Source organism: Eptatretus burgeri, chromosome 16 (assembly GCF_056783735.1).
Source record: "Eptatretus burgeri isolate ZD-2024b chromosome 16, Ebu_testis_v1, whole genome shotgun sequence".
In the NCBI taxonomy this organism is placed as follows: Eukaryota; Metazoa; Chordata; class Myxini; order Myxiniformes; family Myxinidae; genus Eptatretus; species Eptatretus burgeri.
Genome location: NC_140976.1, coordinates 29,699,441 through 29,716,538, shown reverse-complemented (window position 1 = coordinate 29,716,538; position 17,098 = coordinate 29,699,441). Strand labels below are relative to the sequence as shown.

Here is a 17,098-nt window from a genome sequence, read left to right as displayed (position 1 = left end):
ATAAGTTAGAAAGGTGAAATAAACTATTTTTGTCGCTAAAGGGGCCCCGAGCCGTTGCGGCCTAACACTATCTGAGGCGTGGTGCTCCGGGCCATGAAGCCGCGATTTCTTTAAACACTCATAAAATGACGATACAAAGTCCGAAAACGTCTCAACATACCTCAAAATGTCCAGGTCACGTTCCCTGTTAGTGGGTGAACAATCCAACGCTTGGCGAATTCTGCTTCGCAATGATAGGAAGAGCCGACATCGAAGGATCAAAAAGCGACGTCGCTATGGACGCTTGGCTGGTGGGAGACCATGGCTTGGGAAGCACGGATTCTCAATGTTGAATTGTTAACCTATCATCTTTAATAGAACTATAATACACCAATAAAACTTTAATAGAGATTAAAAAATGTATTCTTGTATTTGAGGAGCATCTCGGCCTGGTTATACCAGAGCAGCTCGTTTTGTGTTACGTAACTTACGTTCAATGAAAAAAAAATGGGGGGGGGACAATCGATATGTTGTCCCCCCCTTGATAAAAAGTGGGGGGGACAAGGCCCCCCGTCCCCCACCAATCGACGCCCATACCCCCACCAACAGCACTCCGTACACATGCACACAATCACCCATCAATGCTTAAACTACCGAAAAGTCCTGTCAACATCCCTATACCCCTCTATCTCCATAACTTCCAGGTACCTATCTAATTCTAATTGAAACTTATCTACTTTTTCTGCTGCCACTATCTTTCCAGGGAGGCCGTTCCATGCATTAACTATTCTCTGAGTATAAGTCCCCTGCCTGACTGCCATCTTAACTCTCCTCTTCTTTACTCTCAGGTTATGGCCCCTGGTCCTACCACTGTTCACTCTGTTGAATAATTCATCAGCACTTATTTTATCCATACCTTTCATTATCTTAAACATCTCTATCATATCTCGTCGTAACGGACTCCTCATATCTCTTCCTCCAACTCTCTGGAAAATCCTCTTTATCTCTTTGCAAATGACTCCACCCTCTGCCGTACCATCTGTCATCCCTCAGACCGGCAAGCAGCAGATTCTTCGCCCTCTGCAGATCTGGGTAAAATCACAAACTGGTCAAACACATAGAACATGGCTTTCAATCCTGACAAATCTCACACTCTCACTATGTCTCTCCAAAAGGACCGTTTAGAACCTCCCCCCCCCCCCTCCCATCTACTTTCTCAACAATCCTCTGGAAGAAGTCCTTTCTTTCAAGCTTCTGGGTCTCACTATCTAACATGATCTTTCCTGGGAAAGTCACATATCCAACCTTGCCTCCAAAGCCAGTCACCAACTGGGAATCCTCCATCATGCAAAGTCGTTCCTTGACCCACCTGAGCTCCTGACCACAAACAAAGCTTTCGCCCGCAGCCTGATGGAGTACTGCTCTACCCTCTGGGCTGGTGCTCCTGCCTCTCACCTTTCTTGTCTTGACGCTGTGGAAACCAAGGCATTTCGGATGATTGGCATCTCCCGTGATGAGGCTGAGTCTTTGGGACTCTCACTCTCTCACTTCAGGTGGATCAGTGGTCTTTCTGTCTTCTACCATCTCCTCTCCGGTCTCGTCCCCCCCCCCCCACTCTCTCTGCGAGTTGTCCCCACCATATTTCCACAGGGCGCTTAAGGTCCGCCAACAACCCCCTTATGGTAAAACTACCAAAATCATGAATCACTTCTCATCTTCACTCTTTCATTCCTCTTTTTTCCAGCCTTTGGAATCAACTCCCTCACTCTGTTCAATCCCATTCTTCCCTCCAGGCCTTCAAAACAGCTGTTCACCACCACCTCTTATCATCCCCCATCCAAATCCTCGATCTTTTCTACCCCCGATAATCCACCCAAGCCCACCTCCTTCAAATTCCCTGCTTTCCTTCCTGAAAATCCCTGTTATGTCCATCTTGTATTCCCCGCCTCATCCCTCTCCCTTCCACAGATCTCCTTATGACTGTTCCCCACTGTTTTGTCCTTCCCACTCCCGCCCCTCTTGTCTCATGCCCCCCTTGATATGCGTTGTGTGTTAGCTCTCATACGAGCCTTAACAAGGTATACAAAAAAAAAAAAAACCTCCTCCTTTCTAGTGTATAAAGCCCTGTCTCCTTCAACCGCTTCTCATAGCTGAGTCTAGCTCGGCCCAGAAACTATCTAGTAGCCCTGCGCTGAACCCTCTCGATGGCATCTGTGTCTTCCCTGAATTATGGTGACCAAAACTACACACAATATTCTAGATATGGCCTCACGAAATTCCTGTACAATGTTAACACCACCTCTTTTGATTTTCGATCCCCCTCATTATACAGCCTAAACCCATATTTGCTTTACCTATAGCTGACTGGCATAGACTGGCATAATGAACCGATTGGGGTAGAGGAAGAACAGCAGATATTTTCAGGAAAATTGGTCGAAATCAGATCCAGAAGAGATGGAGTACTGTTGATTGAGATCCGGGTCGGGAAGTTGACAGATTGTGTCAGTCCCAATGACTCCCAGAAGTCTTTTGCTGAAATGCCATGCAGGTGAGAGAGGTACCCACACCTAGCAAACTGGCATGACAACAACTGAAGTCATCACATATGAGGAAGAGAGAGTTGGGATGAGAGGATGGAAGTTGTTCCATGTTTTCAGAGAGTGCGATGCAAATGGAGTCATCACTGTTTGGTGGATGGTACAACACATATATAAATATGAGGTGGGAGTGGAGGGGAAGCCGTAGCCAGAGGCATTCCTGGGGTGTGGAGGAGTGAGGGCAGTGCATGGAGAGTGAGGAATAGAGTCTTTGATGAAGAGAACAACTCCTCCACCAGGACGAGGCTCAGGTCTGTCAAACCGGAGGATGGAGTAACCAGGGAGAGATACTAGAGAGTCAGAGACGTCTTGAAGGAGGAAAGTTTCTGTTAGGCAGATTATGTCTGGTTTGTCATTGGTGACCTGTATGGAAAGATCTGTCAGGTTTGAGTGAAGGTCCCAGATGTTTGAGGTCCACACTGTTAAGGAAGAGGGAGGGGAGGAGGCCTTGGGTGCAGGGGAGGGGGCAAGGGGAGGGGGAGGGTAGGATGAGGGAGGAGGGGGGGAGGTAAGGTGAGTTGTTGAAAGAGTGTGGTGTGGGGGATTGCAGAATAGCTAGGGGAGAGGGCCGGATGATGAGGAGAAAAGGCTCAGTGGTGATGGGTTGAGGTACAGTGGGGAGTAATAAGAGAGGGGGCAGAGGGCAGTTGAAGATTGTAGGAGGTGGAGTGATGACATGGAAGAGAGAGGAGAGTGGGGGGAGAAGGCGGTTTTGTGGATGTGAGGGGGGGCTTTGAGAAGGGGGAGTGAGGGGAGATTGGAGGGAGAAGGGTGAGAGGAGAGAGTTGAGGGAGAAGGGTGAGGGGGAATAGTTGAAAGAGAAGGGTGAGGGGGAATAGTTGAGAGAGAAGGGTGAGGGGGAGGTTTTTGGGAAAGGTGAGAGGGAAGCTTGGATAGGGAAGAATGTGAAGGTTGCTTTGAGAGAGAGGGGAGACAATAAGAGCAGGCACGGCCAAGATGCAGGAGGGCGATCAGAGAAGTGGGGAGAGGGGAAGGAAGAGACTTGGTCATGATATGGTGAAGAAGGGGGTGGGCAGGGGGAGGTACAATATTTGAGGGGTTGGGAAGGGGGGGGTAGTGTGCTGAGAGGAAGGAAGGAGCATGTTTGTGGTGGAGTGTAATGATTGAGAGAGAGATATCTGTTAGGTTAGAATGGAGCCCACAGATGTTAGAACACCACACACTTTGGGACAACAGAGGAGGAACTGATACTGAAACAGAAGACCGTGAAGAGGTGCTAAGAGTGGAGGTAGGATGGTGGGCAAGATGGGAGGGGTAAGGAGAGTGGATAACAGGGTGAGGGGTTCAGAGGAGGTAGATTTAAGTTGGTGGGGTGAATTGGCACTGAAGTTGGAAAAAAAGGACGATTGATTGAACATGGACATACATTACAAACTGGGATTTTACAAATTTTTAAGTCAGAGATGCGGTTAAAGACATTACATGAGGGATGCAATAAAGGGAAATTATAGATTGATGGAGAAAAGAGACATTGTAACAGAGGGACATTTTAGACACGAGATGAAGGAAAGGTCGAATTGAAGTCTTTTGAAGAAGAAGAAAAAGAAGAGCTGTGAATTATGATACAATACAGAGAACCACATGTGTGAAAGGGGAAGTTGAAACATTTTAAAAGACTGTTTTTTATTTTTATTTTTGATGAAGATTGGAAAGGATTAGGTAAAGGAAAGGTTAAAGGTTGAAGAAAAAATTGTGAAGGTATATGGTGAATATGGGTTGGCTAAAATATAAAGAAGATGGTAGGTCGGCAGAAGAAGGAGGAAAAAGAGTCGGTACATGGCTAAATTGGAATTGGCAAAAAAATTGATGACGTCATCGGTCACGTGGTTCACCAGCCATGTTGTTTTTAACCTACACACGGTCAAAAATCTTCTCGGTCACGGCTGAACAGATCGAGGTGAAACATTACAGGTATGATCGCTTATCCATGAGGAACAAAAAGTTCTCCAATTATGATGTCATAGGTCATGTGGTTTGGCAGCTATGATTTTTGAACAACAAACATTTTAAAATCTTCTTCTCCAGAACGGCTTTACAGATCGAAGAGAAACTTCACACACATGTTCCCCAAGCCTCGGGGATATCAGGGTGTTCACGAATAATTAATAGGTCACATTGTCTGGTAGCCATATTGGTTTGCACAAAATTCTTTTTAAAATCTTTCTCATGAACCACTTCATCAATCGATGTGAAATGTCACAGTTATGATCTAATAGACATGTGGAATATATGTTTTAAATTTCAACCTGATCGGACACATGATATGGCAGCCAGAATTATTAAATATTTTAAATCTGGGTTCAGGGATTTAAATCAAACTTGGTATAAGTATGTATAATGATGTGATAATGTGGGTGGAGGCACATCTGGTGACGTCGTGACGTCGAAAATTGTCATTCTAGTTTTTATATGTATCTATGTCGATGTGATGAGTGGATAATGAAAGCAGATCGCACAAAAATGTTGAACAAAGCGATGTCATCCAAAAACTGAATTTTCACATTTTCAGCAGGTAAGGCACCCGAGGCCCCTCGTGGCACTGCAGGCTCAACACAGTCAGTCTATGTGAGATGTGTACATTTTTTTTAATATATGTATCTATGTTGAAGTGACAGTTGGATAATGAGAGCAGATCACACAAAAATGTTAATGTCAAGAGATTCTAGAGGTTATGGTATGTGTGGAAGTGAAATAAAGCCACAGACACTGGTGTCCCCAGCTGTTTATAAGTGATTTGAAGGTATGAATAATGAAGATGAGGAATTCAATGATATGAGTGAGGAAATTGAAAAACATTTTTGAGCGCATTTCGTTAAGAAATCTTTGTGGCCTGTTCCAAGTCGAGGCATTGTCGAGCAGGCCAAAAAAAAAAAACAAAAGGCAAATTTAAGACCCTTGCGAGGGACAGCGAGATGACAAAAAGATGATGCCTTACCAAAAGATAATTAAATAAGGCCATGAATTATCCTCAAAAGGGGTGTTTTAATGAACCCAAACCAATTTTCATTCATGCACTCCCTTGGAATTCCTTTAGTACACTTGCAAAGTTTCAGGCTGCGAGGTTTCATGGTTTTGGAGTATGCATGAAAACACACACACACACACACACACACACACACACACACACACACACACACACACACACACACACACACACACACACACACACACACACACACACACACACACACACACACACACCGACTGACTGACTGACCAACTAACTGACATACACTGACATTTATTATTATAGATATCATCTAACATCCTGCCTATCTGCTGTGCCACCTCCTTCAAAACCCTTGGGGGTATATTATCTGGCCCCGAACTTTATCTACTCTTCGCTTTCCAAGTTATTTCTTTACTTCCTCCACTCCGACCTGAATCTTTTGAAAGAGTTCTCACCTCGTTGATAGATACTGTCCGCTATTGGCAATTCTCCTGACTGTTCTTGTGTAAATATTGAAGCAAAACAAGCTCAAATGAGCTAAGATCCTCATCCTCTTAATGATGACGTCATAAAAACGAATATGACGTCATTGTGATGTATCAGGTTTGCGATAAATTGTCTGTACTAATGCCCAGCTTGATTCCCGCAAACAAAATTCAAACGGCTTGTCTAGTTTCAGAGATAATGGTATTGGCGATTTCCATTAGCGGTGATATTATGTCAACTTTTTTGTAGGAAGAATTTCCAAAATCGGAGATGGTTACTGCCTGCGCGTGGGCTTTCTGCATATACATTGGCAAGTTTCACGAAGATCCGATGAAAACTCTGGGTTGTGAAACAAAAAATGTCAAAAAATAGGAATGACGTCATAAAAATTGATATGACGTCATAGTGATGTATCATATGTGCGGTGATTCATCTCTGCTAATGCCCTGTTCAATTCTCGCAAACAGAATTCAAAAAGCTTGCCTAGTTTCATAGATAATTTTTAGGCGATTTCAATTAGTGAAGATATTTGACGTCATAACTTTTTTTTCTAGGAGGAATTTTCAAAATCTGAGATGGTTACTGTCTGCGCAGGGTATTTTTACATATATATGCCAAGTTTCAGGAAGTTTCCATGAAAACTGGAGGCTGTGAAACAAAAAAGTCCACAAGAACAACAACGTGAGTAAGACTTAGAGATCCTTCACGAGGATCTAAAAAGTCCACAAGAAGAAGATGAAGAACAACAACGTGAGTAAGACTGAGAGATCCTCCACGAGGACCTAAAAACTGTTTAATAAGCCTGCCATCTTACTTTCTTCACTAACCACTCTTCCTGTGCTATTCTTCAATGGGCCCATACTTGTCCTCACCTGTTCTTCACTCCTTTTATACTTAAAGAATGTCTTGATATTATGCTACCCCTCACCATTTCCTGGCCTCGCTATCTCTTCACCACTGCCTGCCCTAACTACTGCCTGTATTTGCTACGACCACATAAAGTATTCAAAAAATGAACAAATGGAGAGGGGGCACCGAAGACGCCCCTTGCCTGGGGCTTCATTTGTACTTGGGCTGGCCCTGGTGAGGGGAGATAAAAAAAACACAGATACAGGCAGACAGACAAAACACTGTCCAGACTGTAAATATATATATATATGTGTATATAAAAATGTCTCTGTCTCTCTGTGTGTGTCTCTCTCTCTCTGGCTTTATTCCTTATGCACAGCCACATCTTTTAGGTTACAAACTCCAAACTTGGGTTACAAATCCAACTTTGTGTGGGGGGGGGGGGTAACATTGGTTCTGTGGCCGAGGCCTCACGTGGAGATGTGGTTGGGGGGGGGGGGCAGGGATGTGTGTGTGTAAATTCGCCATGTAAATGTGTACCATGTAGCACCACCTAGTGGTGGTGGCAGAGGGTATTACAATTTCCTTTTTTACCGGGCAACGCTGAGGTTAAAGCAGCCCTCGGGCTGCCTGTATTGAGGTCTCTCACTGACATGTGCTTGTGACGTCACCACGTGTTGGATCCGCCATTTTGTCGGTCATCCAGATTGTAAACAATCCGGATCAGGATCACTCAAAATTTCTGGAGAAATATCTGCAACTGGAAGTGGCTCGAGCTTATCCAATGTCGTTCGTCATTTCGATAAACAGAGCAAGCACCTGTATATCCATAAATTAGAATTCACTGGAAACATAGATCACTACAGCTTGCCGGGACACTTGCTGACCCCCATGGAGAAGCACGATAAAATTTGATCATCTATTTCACACCTCCCACCACTCTCTGTGCCACAAATAGACCCCCACCCCTGTCTGATCCAAAATCCTGTTTCATTCCTTGGCGATGAGTGGGCAAGGGCACCAATATCACAACGGCACATTTACTCATATATTCACCCACCGTGTATCCAAGTATTTCATCTTTCCTTTCCAACTGAACCACCACTGTCAGCAGTTAATGTTTCTTTCAAAGATCTAAAGTACATATGACAGCAAAATTGTTACATTATAGTGATAATATCCATTATGCAAGTAATGTACATTCTGGCCCTTGAACCTTTGCTATTGCCATGTAATGTAAATGTCATATAAATCAGACGAATATATGCCTGTGTACACATTCATTCAAAAAGAACAGTTGGTTGTGACAAATTGGTCAATGCACTTGCCACATGGACAGTTTTGTGCAGAGTTGTTAAATCATTACTGTCAGATTGTAATGAAGTGATAGATATTGTGCCATACAGCATTGTGTATTTTTGTCTTGTAACACCAACAACATACTCGACATGTATTCTGCAGCCAATCCATAGTCATGGTTACTGTTCTCTCCTGCAAGCATGAAATATTGGTTAATTTCAACATATCAAGAAAAACTTTTCCACAATTGTTGATGACTGTGACAAGATGTACAACATTTTTTTTTTTTGGTATTATGAGCTGTAAAGCTAATTATTTATTTTCAGTGGATGACTCACCACTTATTACTTTTGTTGGGGTATCGACCATTCTAAATGTACTCTTGTTCAACACACTTATGCTAACTCGAGCCTCCACTACAGGGTGTCTGATGAGTCAATTCCCAATTTTAAGCTGTTGTTGCAACTTTATTTATGAACCGATTTTAATGAAACAAAATTTAAATGATAGAGTGTCCAATAGCATGAAGCAAAAAAAAAAACCTGAATGAACTGGAAGAGAGAATAACCAATGTTCTCACCAACATTCCGAAAAACATGCTGCGATCAGCAAGAGCGAATGTGCCGGTCGGATCAACGAAATGCGTTGACGGTTCCGGAGCACATGTGGAAGTATAAAGAGTTGTGAATAAAACATTTTGTTTCATTTCATAAATAAAAAAAAGCAACTGCTACAATTTAAAATTGGGTAGTTATGTAGTTATGGACTTACTGTTTGTCCACTACAGAATGCTCTCTTATACATATCGTTTTTTTTTTAAACCAATGGACAAACAAAGGGCACCCCTACCAAGGTAGACAACACTGCCACCACACTTCACAGTGTGGTATTTATATCCTGACAGTGTTGCCCCAAATAGGTGTTGCTGGGGAGGCGGGGTTCGTGACAAACATCTAACAGAGTACTGTTGTTTCTGGACAACTTGTTTCCTGGTGACATCTATGTGTCTAGTGGTATGCTATAATACTAAAAGTTGACATGTGATTATGATATAACAATCTATTTAAACTTGCAAGATTTATGTTTTGGATAGATTAATCAAGTTACATGATAAGGACACTAGCAAAAGTACCCATCCCAAGTGATGGGAGAAGTTTATGTTAATCCATCAATTTAAATTATTTCATGGACTTTAAAAAGGTTAATTGTGTTAGCTCTTGGTTTCGCTCAGAGCCAAAGCTCTGAACTACTTGTACCGCTAATCGTGAAATGGTGGTGCAACATCAGGTGGCAGATGTTGAATTTGGTTAAAAAGAGGGCAAAATAAAGTTGTTACCTCCACCACCGAAGGTGAATGAGGTTATGCTTTCACCTCTCTCTGTTTGTTTGTCTGTTTGTGTACTGGATATCTCAAAAAAGTTGTCGACGGATCCGGATGAAATTTTGTGGACAGGTTGGGTGTGTGACAAGGACGAACTGATTAGATTTTGGTGAAGATCCATATCCGGATCCGACTACTATGATTTTAAAACTGATTCTTCACCATTGAGAGATAGGGCAAAAACGATATATAGCACGACATCTCAAAAAGTTGTGCACGGATTCGGACGAAACTTGGTGGACATGTTGGTTGTGTTGCAAGGACGAATTAATTCGATTTTGATAAAAATCCGAATCCGGATCTGAATAGGAGACTTATTTAATTTTTAAAGCGATTCTTCACGATTGAAAGGGCCAAAAACGATTTCGTATTGTATAGCATGATATTTCAAAAATGCATTGAACCCGATATATTCTCATGGATCAGGCAATGCGTTGCGGAGGTATGCGCTCTACAGAGTGCCCTTCTAGTTTTAAATTGTGTTCCTCCATGAAGATCATTATTAAATATACTTTAATCCAGATGTTCATGTTGATTTTAAAGATTACTGAAAGGGACAATGAAGTGATTGACATCAAGAAATGCGAAATGAAATTGCAAAATAAATAATCAGCAGCTTTTCAAATGTTACAGCCTTCTTCTGGGCTCAGAGAGAGAGAGAGAGAGAGAGAGAGAGAGAGAGAGAGAGAGAGAGAGAGAGAGAGAGAGAGAGAGAGAGAGAGAGAGAGAGAGAGAGAGAGAGAGAGAGAGAGAGAGAGAGAGAGAGAGAGAGAGAGAGAGAGAGAGAGAGAGAGAGACGTACAGAGAGAGAGAGAGAGAGAGAGAGAGAGAGAGAGAGAGAGGTACAGAGAGAGGTACAGAGAGAGAGAGAGAGAGAGAGAGAGAGAGAGAGACGAGATAGAGACAGACACAGAGAGACAGTAAAATAAAACACATGAAACCATTTGAGCAGACTGTGCACACTGAGGATCTCTGAATTGCTGTAAATTTCTCTTTTGCCACGTTTTTATTTTGATGCGGTGATTTAGAGCAAGAGTGCCAAGCGACGTGATTGGCTGTCAAACCCCGTGATCAACCAACCAACTGTTATTTTGTTTTCAAAAACAAAACGAATGTTTTGACGTCCTTACACTCTCCCTGGGTAAAACAAATGTTGGCCTCAACATTAACCATGTTCAGATCACCAATCGCAAATTAAACATCAACATGGAATCCATTGTGAAAGCAATTACCACGACTCTTTGTGCCTTGTCCTCGAGTCCACCTACCTTACATACTGTTAGACATGAGTACCATGTGATTGGTGGAAGACCCCTATGGCAACACTTGCCAAACAGGAAAATAGATCAAGTTAACATGAGCTCTTACTGTGGGTTCTCCTAGCCTATCATAGGTAAAACAAGGTGGTGGTCATACTTGGCGCATAGGTCGATCAATACTCATCCGACCGGCTAGTAGGTCATCATCCCCTCTGTCTTCGGGGTCAGGCCCAGGGTCTGTTTCTAGCTCATTCTCCGAACTTACGATGAGCAGTGCAGCTTCTTCTTCGAAGAGCAGTGCAGCTTCTTCTTTGGACTTCGAAGTTCCTCTCAAGCTCTATCAGTCAGGTCCTCTTCTACCTCATGTGGTCCATTTTGAGGGCATTATTGTCCTTTGCAAGGGACTAGATGTGGCTCCATATTCTCCTCAATGGAATCATTAGGTATAGTGCAGCATGGAGATAATAGCCCTACCGCTTTGCTGGTGGTTCCTTCTGGCCGGAGCGTTGGGACGAACCGAGTTTTAAGTGGCAGCCCACTGAAGGGCAGGAACAAATTCTGATGCAGTACCGACATGCATCCATTTCCAACCTCAGGCTTTACTTGGTCCACTGGCCTCATCAGCACCCCGTCACCTGGCAGTAGCGGCAAACTCCTGACTGCCTTATCATACTGGGTCTTTGACTGCTCTGCCATTTTATCGGCATTCTGTTGGGCAATTGCATATGCCTCTTGCATGCATGGCTTCTATTTGTGAGCATAAGCTGCATTACTACATTCTGGGCTATCTACATCAAGTCTGAAAATTAAAACAACTGGCAACTTTGGTACAAGTCCAAACAGGAGGTGGTGTGGTGAAAATCCCATTGAGTCTTGCCTTGTGCAGTTGCATGCATGAACAACTTTGTTGAGGTGGTCTTTCCAATTTGATTTTGATTTTTCTTACATGGCCCTCAGCATACTCAACAAGGTCCAATTAAAACGTTCGGCCTTACCATTTCTCTGTGGGTGGTATGGTGTTGTACGACTTCTCTCGACATCTGCGTACCTTTACAGTTGATGGAAAAGTCTATTCTCAAATTCTTTCCCCTGATCATGATGAATCCGCTGAGAAAGCCAAAGCACTGGAAGTAGTCAATGAAAAGTTTCTCTGTAGTTGTTTGTGTTTGGTGTGTTTGTTTGTGGTGGCACATACTTTAGCGAATCTGGTGATGTGGTCGACAATGACCAAAATATATTCATAGCCCATCTTGCTTCGCTGGAACTATATTGTATAAATGAATTAATTTTACGCAGACATTGAAACTCATGGAAAAACCGAATTAAGATGAATGGCCAATGAAGAGAAGACAAATTTGTGAACAAGCTTGGGAACAAGTGGATACAATTTGAAATCGATGGAAAACTTCAGGGGGTGAAAATGACTATGCCTATATGTCTGGGGTGGGGAAACAGCTGGTCCTATACTTATACCTCTTGCTTAAGAGTCCAGAGGTATCAATTTTGTGGAAGGCCTTAACCCATACTGTGTCCAGAAATGCAAGTTTGCATAAGAGCCACAGCCCAAAGAGGACCTCCCTCTACTCCATTGCACTGCACACCACACCAAGTCATTATACTCTGTCTCTGTTACCATGGATAACTACCAATAAACAGCAAGTCAGTAAACATAATTATGGTGGTTTTGTCGTGACAGCACTTGTGGCAAGAATATGCAGCTTACGTCATGTAGGACAATTAGATTTGAGCTATTGCCTTAAAATAGGTCTTAGAGTAAACAATAATTACATGTGACATAATATTTATACTCATTTGTAGTGTGATTGTCTTGGGGAGGAGGGGTGGGGGGAGGGTGTGGGGGGGAGTATATCCATCAATCTTCCAAATTTAGCCTATTTTCAAAGTTGCATGCTTGTCCACATTCATGAGGGAACCAGGCCAGTGGCCAGATCCTACTGCATTTGGCAGATGGTGCAAGCTTTCTTCTCGAGGGATACTGATGTCAGGGGCAAAGCTGTTCTATCTGAGCCATGATGGTTTTTACAGACAGGTGGAGGGAGAGTCTGCAAGCAGTAGCAAGAGAGGAAAAAAAACAACAGGCGTTTAGACGCCACTCAATTCCTGGCATATCCTCTTGGGTCCCTACCATGTTTGCTGCAATCAGCAGGCATGTTGTTACCCATCGTGATTACTCAATAGGACATATCTTCCAAAGGGCATACATTCAGCGAGTCGAGTTTCACTTAAGTGACAATCCAGAGATAAACTACAAAAGATACACTTTCTAATCTAATTTCCCATCATTGTACAAAATAAAGAAGCTTTTTGACTATTTATTGGCACTGAAGGCTATTTTACACACACACACACACACACACACACACACACACACACACACACACACACACACACACACACACACACACACACACACACACACACACACACACTTCTCATCCCAAAATCTGAAGAAACGCAACTTCCTCATAAATACTAGTAAATTATTTACTACCAACATACAAACTTCTAACAGGCATCATCACAGAAATGATGTACCATCACCTAACACAACAAGAAGATTTGGAAGCAGAACAAAAAGGATATTAGAGAGGTTGTTATGGAACAATTTACAACTACTACTGAACAAGGCCACACTTGAAAATTGCAAAATGTGAAGAACCAAGTTGTCCACCACCTGGATAAATAATAAGAAAGTTTTCTACAGTGTCCCACATTCATGGATGATAAAATGCATGCAAATCTACAAAATCAATCCCCAAATTATCAAACTGATTGAGAAAACAATGAAGCTTTGGAATACCACATTGATATTACAGCACTCAGAAAGAAATATCGAAATCACCAGATGTGAAGATATGGCGTGGGATCTTCCGGGAGACAGGCTCTCCCCCCACTCTTGTTTTGTCTGGCTCTGGACCCACTGAGTATCTTCATCATCAAACTAGAAGGGCACTCGGTAGAGTGCATACCTCCACCATGCAATGCCTGATCCAGGAGAACATATCAGGCCCAATACATTTTTGAAATATCATGTTATACAGTACTATATCGTTTTGGGCCCTATCTCTCAATGGTGAAGAATCACATTAAGAATTAAATAATTCTCATATCCGGATCCTGATTCGGATCTCTACCAAATTGTAACAATTCGTCCTTGTCACACACACAACGTGTCCATCAAGTTTCATCCAAATCCGTCCACAACCTTTTAAGAAATGATGCTATATATCGGTTTCGCCCTATCTCTCCATCCATTCCATCCATTGGGACCATACTCTGTGCAGACCGTTGGTGCTGCTTAAGCAGTCTCCTTGGCGATTGGGCACAATTCTGGACAGGTCGCCACTCCGACATAGTATACCAGCATGCTGGCACTCATGGTATAGTGCCGCGTCGCTACTCCGACAGTATACCTGTCACTCAATGGTGAAGAATCACTTAAAAAATTATCAGATCCGGATCCGGATTCAGAACTTCACCAAAATTGAATCAATTCTTCCTTGTCACACACCCATTTCCACCAAGTTTCGTCCGAATCTTTCCACAACTTTTTGAGATATCGTGCTATATATCGTTTTTGGCTCTATCTCTCAATGGTGAAGAATCACTCAAAAAATTAAATAATTCTCGTAGCCGGATCCGGATCCTGATCTTCACCAAGATCGAATCAGTTCGTCCTTGTCACGCACCTAACCTGTCCACAAAATTTTATCCGTCCACAACTTTTTGACACAAACAGACAAACAATCAGACAGACACGGGTGAAAACATAACCCCCTTCCACCTTCAGTGGTGGAGGTAACAAGGACACGGATATACCCTAACCATCAATAGAACACCCAAAGAAACAGGAAAGGTGACACACGTACGATACATGGATGATTTAAAGCTCCTCACACCAAATGACGAAAAATTTACAGAACAGCTAAAACTAGTAAAACAGTTCTCTGAGGACATTCAAATGAATTTGGACTCAATAAGCGTGCCAAGTGTACATTTGTACAAGGTAAACCAAGAAAAATAGACAACATAAAAATTGACCTTGAAATAAGAATACAGCAGTTAGAAAATGAAGCATTATCCAATTACCTCGGAGTAGAAGAGGGCCACAAAATATGTCACAAACAAATGTGTAAAACAATTACCAAATGATACCTGCATAGAACGAAGCTGATCCTGAAAACGTATCCCTCCCGAAGATATATAATTATCAAACCCATAAACGAACTCGCAGCACCAGTGTTCCAATACAGCTGTGGAACAATAAACTGGCCCCAATCATAAATCAATAAGTTTGACATCAAAACAAGAAAACTGCTTACCATCCACAAAATGTTCCACAAAAACCAGTACATGCTGAGAATGTACCTGTCGAGACGAAAGAGAGGGAGCGGCCTGGTGGAACTCAACCAGGTGCACAGAGCGACGAGTGGCGGACGACCTGAGCTTGAGAAATGCTCAACAGGCTATCAGATTTAATTTGGAAACAAACATGAAAACAACAAACCTGAAAAAGTATCCCTAATTCACCTTGGAAGGAATTTACAAAAACAGGTGTGAATAGAAGATGCCGCACAGGAAAATGAAACAGCAACAAATACAGCCCCAACAATTACCAAAAAGACAAAAAAAATATAGAAAAAGAAATATCAACAAATATACACTACGAACTGGGAGAACGACAAAACAGCAGGAAAATACAAAAAATAATTGGACCGAGTTGGGATGGACAAAGAAGACTCATTGGAATGGCGAAGAAGAGGTCAGCTCAACTGGGACGGAGAACGAATAATAATAAATGCCCAAAAGCAAGGACATCGACACGGCATGACCCAGCATGGACACGGCACCACATCACTGATATGGCATGAGCACGACACGACACAGCACGGACACGGCATGACCACAGACACAAATGGCATCCATGGAAAGTATGGAACAGGATGATCCCATATCATACAAGACACCTGGTAAGCCTACAATGGTGGGACAAAGCAGTCATCACCCATTTTGTCTGTGGTGTCTGTGTGTGTCTGGGCAGTGTCCATGCCATGTCATGCAGCGTCATGTTTCTGATGGACAGATGGAGTAATATAACTGCTTTATCAATGAATACAAAGTCCATTATAAATCGTCAATTGAATGGAAAAACAAAGCCTACCAATCTGTAGTGAACGTGCGACCGGTGTTTTCATTTTCTCTAATACCTCCATTGTCGTTGAAATCGCTCGCATAAGGCTCAAAACGAAATGGCTCCATAATTCCCCCCAAATCATTTCCATCACTAATTTTGTCTCCAATAGTTTCTTCAAAATCCCACTGATCAGTTTCAACACATCGAGAACCTTCAGAGTTCCTGATGATGGTGGAATCGGTTCCAGAATCCAAGCTCGAAATACACTGTTTCTCTATGTAAGCCACTGTTTGGATCAAGGTGGGTTCAAGGTGTGACGTCACTGGCGAAAATCGAAAATTGACACTTCAGAACTTTTTTCAGAACTTTGTGATTGGCAAAAAAAAATTCCCCTTCAAACTATTGTTATCGTGGACCATACTCTTGAACAGAGCATTGGAACTACCAAAGCAGTTTTTCCTTGGCTAATTGGCACAATCTTGGACAGGTCACCACTCTGACCATTTCTTGGAGCACAGCTGTGCTACTGATGCTGTGCCCCTCCACCAGTACACTGGTACTCATTTTGTCCACATCAGAAGGATGACAGGCTGAGTCAACCTGAGTAAACCACACCTGGTGTTAATTCAGCAGCCAATAGGGCTTGAACTCAGGATCCTAGGATTCCAAGCCAGCCACCCTCACCACAAAACCAACACCAGGCTTTCCCTTCAAATTAGACCATCATTAATGATTTGCAATGGTTTTCCAGAAAATAAAATTGTGTTTGGGTTCCCCTTTAAAGTGAATGTTTAGCATAAGCATAAAGCAATTAATTGTGATATTAGATATGCATTGCTTATGTAATAGACAGACACAATCTACCTACACTGGTGTTCGTGTCTAAGTATCCTCATCCCTGTGATCCTATGTTTTATATTCTTCCTTTGTGAAATTTGTCTAAATGTGCTTTAAAGCACTCACTAGGCCTTGCGGCCAAGGTATATCGGCAAGAGAATGGTATAGGTGCCGTTAGCTGACAGCCCGTTACGTCAGAGTTTCAGAAAGAAGGGTCGTGAAGGGTCGTTCCACCCCCCACTGAGCTTTGGCCCAATAGTGAGTGAGAGGGGAGGGTGAAGCACA

The 17,098-nt window shown here is 42.7% G+C and overlaps 1 pseudogene across 1 annotated transcript in view; it reads right to left on the bottom strand.

Annotated features, from left to right (window-relative positions):
* The window catches only part of LOC147010799 (uncharacterized), a 44,722-nt pseudogene extending 29,284 nt beyond the window's left edge, over positions 1 to 15,438 (bottom strand). Inside the window, exon 1 of the transcript XR_015052103.1 lies at positions 13,685 to 15,438. The product of XR_015052103.1 is annotated as an uncharacterized LOC147010799 (transcript). The remainder of the gene's footprint in view (positions 1 to 13,684) is intronic.
* Positions 15,439 to 17,098: the final 1,660 nt, after the last annotated feature.